This window comes from Leuciscus leuciscus, assembly GCF_965113295.1.
Source record: "Leuciscus leuciscus genome assembly, chromosome: 1".
In the NCBI taxonomy this organism is placed as follows: Eukaryota; Metazoa; Chordata; class Actinopteri; order Cypriniformes; family Leuciscidae; genus Leuciscus; species Leuciscus leuciscus.
In genome coordinates, this window is record NC_138725.1 from 40,804,751 (window position 1) to 40,810,750 (window position 6,000).

The window sequence follows — 6,000 nt, forward strand, 5'->3', positions numbered from 1 at the left end:
AGGTTGAATAGTTTTCCTCTCACGTGTCCCCGTTGACCTGCTTACATCTCGGGCTGCACCCGGACTTTGATTTGTTAATAATTCAACTCAAAGCCTTATCTCCATTTCACAACAACAACTGTGTTCAGAGCCAAATAAGGGATAAGAGAGAGACAGCATAAACAGTTTCAGTAAACCATAAGCGCTATCAGGTGAAGTCATGAGGAAATAAGCCAAGTGTAGCATTATGTTTGCGAAGCACACGTGACTACGACAGAGAAGAATGAGGGGAAACACACTAAACATTATCTCACCGTTTACCGTAACAGATCTTAATATATTTGGATCAGGTGAATCATCTCTAGCTCACACATGTAAACACTTTACGTGTTGACACGGAGCTGTTGTGTTACATTAACTATTGTTAACTAAGAACCCCAAAAAAGCAGGCTAATGGATGTTAACCTAATTGTGACCTTGGTTTGTAACAAACTCGGTTAGTAAACAAACATGCCCCAGTTCAAAAAGTCAGATGATGCGGTATAACCGTAGGTTATCAAAAAACAAACAAACAAACAAACAAAAAAACAGCTATAACCTATATTAAAACTTTATCCCATTGTAAACTGAGCAAAGTTATGAAGTATAGAACTTAGACTTTAGAAGTTCTCAATTTTGTCAAAACCTGCAGACTGACAGGTACCCATTTTTTAAATTCATGTGCCTCATAATCTTTAATCAAAATAATTTCCCCTCCCTCTTGCAGCTCATCTCTTCTCTTCTCTGATGATGTGTTTACTGGTGTGAGGGCAGGGCAACCTGTCACACACATGAGGTCAACCAACAGCAAACCACAACCATCCAATCAAGGAAAAGGAAAAGTCACCCACAGTTTTCAAAAAAAACCATTAAATACAGATTTAGAAATGACAGAATTCGTGTTGAAATGCTGGTGATGTCAGTGTGCTTACTTTGTAAAGGCAGGGCTACCACTGATAACCTTAGATGATCTGAAAAGTTAATGTTTGACTGAAATGGCAACATTACAAAACTAAACCAAACATCACTTCTCTCCATATTTAAAACACAGAACTGATTTTGTTTATGTTTTTGTTCAACGGCATGCAAAGTCAAACAACCTCACAATAAAACCCGGTAACCTTACTTCACTCCAGAGAGCAGAAAGGGAGAGGGAAAGACCTTGAGGTTATATTAATGGCTTCCGTCCGGCTCTGCCCAACAGTCAGAGGTGTCGGCTTACACGGCCAGCCCTCGTTTACATGCCGAATTACTCGCCCTTAATTCAAACACCTGAGGGAGGGACACGGCTTAAGCCGTCCCCATGTGACAGCGAGTTCACATGCACCGGGGAGAAACGTGTTACTGTAACACCTTGTCGGAGGCCAGAGCGGTTATGTAAAGACCTGACGGCCTCGAACACTGCCAAGGGCACTGCAGGGAGGGGCAGCGGGAATAGAGGAGCTATGTGTGTCAGGATGGGGGTTGGGAAGCGAGAATGTATCAGCTGTTGTTGAGACGGGAGTTTTCACACTGGGCCGTGCATGCAACTATTACTTTTGGGTTTTGAACTTTTTCAGAATGTTTCTAATGAATCATTGTGTCTGTGTGTGTGCGTGTGAGTGAGTTTGAGTGAGTTTGAGGTTGAGTGAGAGGTTGAGTGAGTGAGTGTGAATTTGAGTGAGTGAGTGAGTGAGTGAGTGAGTGAGTGAGTGAGTGAGAGGTTGAGTGAGTGAGTGTGAATTTGAGTGAGTGAGTGAGTGAGTGAGTGAGTGAGTGAGTGAGTGAGTGAGTGAGGTTGAATGAGTGAGTGAGTGCGAGTTTGAGTGAGTGAGGTTGAATGAGTGAGTGAGTGAGTGAGTGAGTGAGTGAGTGAGTGAGTGAGTGAGTGAGAGATTGAGTGAGTGAGTGAGGTTGAGTGAGTGAGTGAGGTTGAGTGAGTGAGTGAGTGAGTGAGTGAGTGAGTGAGTGAGTGAGTGAGTGAGTGAGTGAGTGAGGTTGAATGAGTGAGTGAGTGAGTGAGTGAGTGAGTGAGTGAGTGAGTGAGTGAGTGAGTGCGAGTTTGAGTGAGTGAGGTTGAGTGAGTGAGAGGTTGAGTGAGTGAGTGTGAATTTGAGTGAGTGAGTGAGTGAGTGAGTGAGTGAGTGAGTGAGTGAGTGAGTGAGTGAGGTTGAATGAGTGAGTGAGTGCGAGTTTGAGTGAGTGAGGTTGAATGAGTGAGTGAGTGAGTGAGTGAGTGTGAGATTGAGTGAGTGAGTGAGTGAGTGAGTGAGTGAGTGAGTGAGTGAGTGAGTGAGTGAGTGAGGTTGAATGAGTGAGTGAGTGAGTGAGTGAGTGAGTGAGTGAGTGAGTGAGTGAGTGAGTGAGTGAGTGCGAGTTTGAGTGAGTGAGGTTGAGTGAGTGAGAGGTTGAGTGAGTGAGGTTGAGTGAGTGAGGTTGAGTGAGTGAGGTTGAGTGAGTGAGGTTGAGTGAGTGAGGTTGAGTGAGTGAGGTTGAATGAGTGAGGTTGAATGAGTGAGTGAGTGAGTGAGTGAGTGAGGTTGAGTGAGTGAGGTTGAGTGAGTGAGTGAGTGAGTGAGTGAGTGAGTGAGTGAGTGAGTGTGAGGTTGAGTGAGTGAGGTTGAATGAGTGAGTGAGTGAGTGAGTGAGTGTGAGGTTGAGTGAGTGAGGTTGAATGAGTGAGTGAGTGAGTGAGTGAGTGCGAGTTTGAGTGAGTGAGGTTGAGTGAGTGTGAGGTTGAGTGTGAGGTTGAGTGAGTGAGTGGTTGAGTGAGTGAGTGTGAGGTTGAGTGAGTGAGTGAGTGAGTGAGTGAGTGAGTGAGTGAGTGAGTGAGTGAGTGAGTGAGTGAGTGAGTGAGTGAGTGAGTGAGTGAGTGAGTGAGTGTGAGGTTGAGTGAGTGAGGTTGAATGAGTGAGTGAGTGAGTGAGTGAGTGAGTGAGTGTGAGGTTGAGTGAGTGAGGTTGAATGAGTGAGTGAGTGAGTGAGTGAGTGCGAGTTTGAGTGAGTGAGGTTGAGTGAGTGTGAGGTTGAGTGAGTGAGTGAGAGGTTGAGTGAGTGAGTGAGTGAGTGAGTGAGTGAGTGAGTGAGTGAGTGAGTGAGTGAGTGAGTGAGTGAGTGAGTGAGTGAGTGATGAGTGAGTGAGTGTGAGTGAGGTGAGTGAGTGAGTGAGTGAGTGAGTGAGTGAGTGAGTGAGTGAGTGAGTGAGTGAGTGAGTGAGTGAGTGAGTGTGAGGTTGAGTGAGTGAGGTTGAATGAGTGAGTGAGTGAGTGAGTGAGTGAGTGAGTGTGAGGTTGAGTGAGTGAGGTTGAATGAGTGAGTGAGTGAGTGAGTGCGAGTTTGAGTGAGTGAGGTTGAGTGAGTGTGAGGTTGAGTGAGTGAGTGAGAGGTTGAGTGAGTGAGTGAGTGAGTGAGTGAGTGAGTGAGTGAGTGAGTGAGTGAGTGAGTGAGTGAGTGAGGTTGAGTGAATGAGTGAGAGTGAGTGAGTGTGAGGTTGAGTGAGTGAGTGTGAGTGAGTGAGTGAGTGAGTGAGTGAGTGAGTGAGTGAGTGAGTGAGTGAGTGAGTGAGTGAGTGAGTGAGTGTGAGTTTGAGTGAGTGAGTGAGTGTGAGGTTGAGTGAGTGAGTGTGAGGTTGAGTGAGTGAGTGTGAGGTTGAGTGAGTGTGAGGTTGAGTGAGTGAATGAGTGTGAGGTTGAGTGAGTGAGGTTGAATGAGTGAGTGAGTGAGTGAGTGAGTGAGAGATTGAGTGAGTGAGAGATTGAGTGAGTGAGTGAGGTTGAGTGAGTGAGTGAGGTTGAGTGAGTGAGTGAGTGAGTGAGTGAGTGAGTGAGTGAGTGAGTGAGTGAGTGAGTGAGTGCGAGTTTGAGTGAGTGAGGTTGAGTGAGTGAGTGAGTGAGTGAGTGAGTGAGTGAGTGAGTGAGTGAGTGAGTGAGTGAGTGAGTGAGTGAGTGAGTGAGTGAGTGAGGTTGAATGAGTGAGTGAGTGAGGTTGAATGAGTGAGTGAGTGCGAGTTTGAGTGAGTGAGGTTGAATGAGTGAGTGAGTGAGTGAGTGAGTGAGTGAGTGTGAGATTGAGTGAGTGAGTGAGTGAGGTTGAGTGAGTGAGTGAGTGAGTGAGTGAGTGAGTGAGTGAGTGAGTGAGGTTGAATGAGTGAGTGAGTGAGTGAGTGAGTGAGTGAGTGAGTGAGTGCGAGTTTGAGTGAGTGAGGTTGAGTGAGTGTGAGGTTGAGTGAGTGAGGTTGAGTGAGTGAGGTTGAGTGAGTGAGGTTGAATGAGTGAGGTTGAATGAGTGAGTGAGTGAGTGAGTGAGTGAGTGAGTGAGTGAGGTTGAGTGAGTGAGGTTGAGTGAGTGAGGGTGAGTGAGTGAGTGAGTGAGTGAGTGAGTGAGTGAGTGAGTGAGTGAGTGAGGTTGAATGAGTGAGTGAGTGAGTGAGTGAGTGAGTGTGAGGTTGAGTGAGTGAGGTTGAATGAGTGAGTGAGTGAGTGAGTGAGTGCGAGTTTGAGTGAGTGAGGTTGAGTGAGTGTGAGGTTGAGTGAGTGGTTGAGTGAGTGAGTGTGAGGTTGAGTGAGTGAGTGAGTGAGTGAGTGAGTGAGTGAGTGAGTGAGTGAGTGAGTGAGTGAGTGAGTGAGTGAGTGAGTGTGAGGTTGAGTGAGTGAGGTTGAATGAGTGAGTGAGTGAGTGAGTGAGTGAGTGAGTGAGTGAGTGAGTGAGTGTGAGGTTGAGTGAGTGAGGTTGAATGAGTGAGTGAGTGAGTGAGTGAGTGCGAGTTTGAGTGAGTGAGGTTGAGTGAGTGTGAGGTTGAGTGAGTGAGTGAGAGGTTGAGTGAGTGAGTGTGAGGTTGAGTGAGTGAGTGTGAGGTTGAGTGAGTGTGAGGTTGAGTGAGTGAATGAGTGTGAGGTTGAGTGAGTGAGGTTGAATGAGTGAGTGAGTGAGTGTGAGGTTGAGTGAGTGAGGTTGAATGAGTGAGTGAGTGAGTGAGTGAGTGCGAGTTTGAGTGAGTGAGGTTGAGTGAGTGTGAGGTTGAGTGAGTGAGTGAGAGGTTGAGTGAGTGAGTGAGTGAGTGAGTGAGTGAGTGAGTGAGTGAGTGAGTGAGTGAGTGAGGTTGAGTGAATGAGTGAGAGTGAGTGAGTGTGAGGTTGAGTGAGTGAGTGTGAGTGAGTGAGTGAGTGAGTGAGTGAGTGAGTGAGTGAGGTTGAGTGTGAGTGAGTGAGTGAGTGAGTGTGTGTGTGTGTGTGTGAGAGTGAGTGAGTGAGTGAGTGAGTGAGTGAGTGAGTGAGTGAGTGAGTGTGAGGTTGAGTGAGTGAGGTTGAATGAGTGAGTGAGTGAGTGAGTGAGTGAGTGAGTGTGAGGTTGAGTGAGTGAGGTTGAATGAGTGAGTGAGTGAGTGAGTGAGTGCGAGTTTGAGTGAGTGAGGTTGAGTGAGTGTGAGGTTGAGTGAGTGAGTGAGAGGTTGAGTGAGTGAGTGAGTGAGTGAGTGAGTGAGTGAGTGAGTGAGTGAGTGAGTGAGTGAGGTTGAGTGAATGAGTGAGAGTGAGTGAGTGTGAGGTTGAGTGAGTGAGTGTGAGTGAGTGAGTGAGTGAGTGAGTGAGTGAGTGAGTGAGTGTGAGTTTGAGTGAGTGAGTGTGAGGTTGAGTGAGTGAGTGTGAGGTTGAGTGAGTGAGTGTGAGGTTGAGTGAGTGTGAGGTTGAGTGAGTGAATGAGTGTGAGGTTGAGTGAGTGAGGTTGAATGAGTGAGTGAGTGAGTGTGAGGTTGAGTGAGTGAGGTTGAATGAGTGAGTGAGTGAGTGAGTGAGTGCGAGTTTGAGTGAGTGAGGTTGAGTGAGTGTGAGGTTGAGTGAGTGAGTGAGAGGTTGAGTGAGTGAGTGAGTGAGTGAGTGAGTGAGTGAGTGAGTGAGTGAGTGAGTGAGGTTGAGTGAATGAGTGAGAGTGAGTGAGTGTGAGGTTGAGTGAGTGAGTGTGAGTGAGTGAGTGAGTGAGTGAGTGAGTGAGTGAGTGAGTGAGTGAGTG

General features: G+C 47.0%; 1 long non-coding RNA gene across 1 annotated transcript in view; it reads left to right on the plus strand.

Moving 5' to 3' along the window:
• Window positions 1-6,000, plus strand: part of LOC309508153 — a 54,472-nt gene that overhangs the window by 44,449 nt on the left and 4,023 nt on the right. Inside the window, exon 2 of the long non-coding RNA XR_014209417.1 lies at window positions 3,869-3,958. This is a non-coding gene — a long non-coding RNA (uncharacterized lncRNA). The remainder of the gene's footprint in view (window positions 1-3,868; window positions 3,959-6,000) is intronic.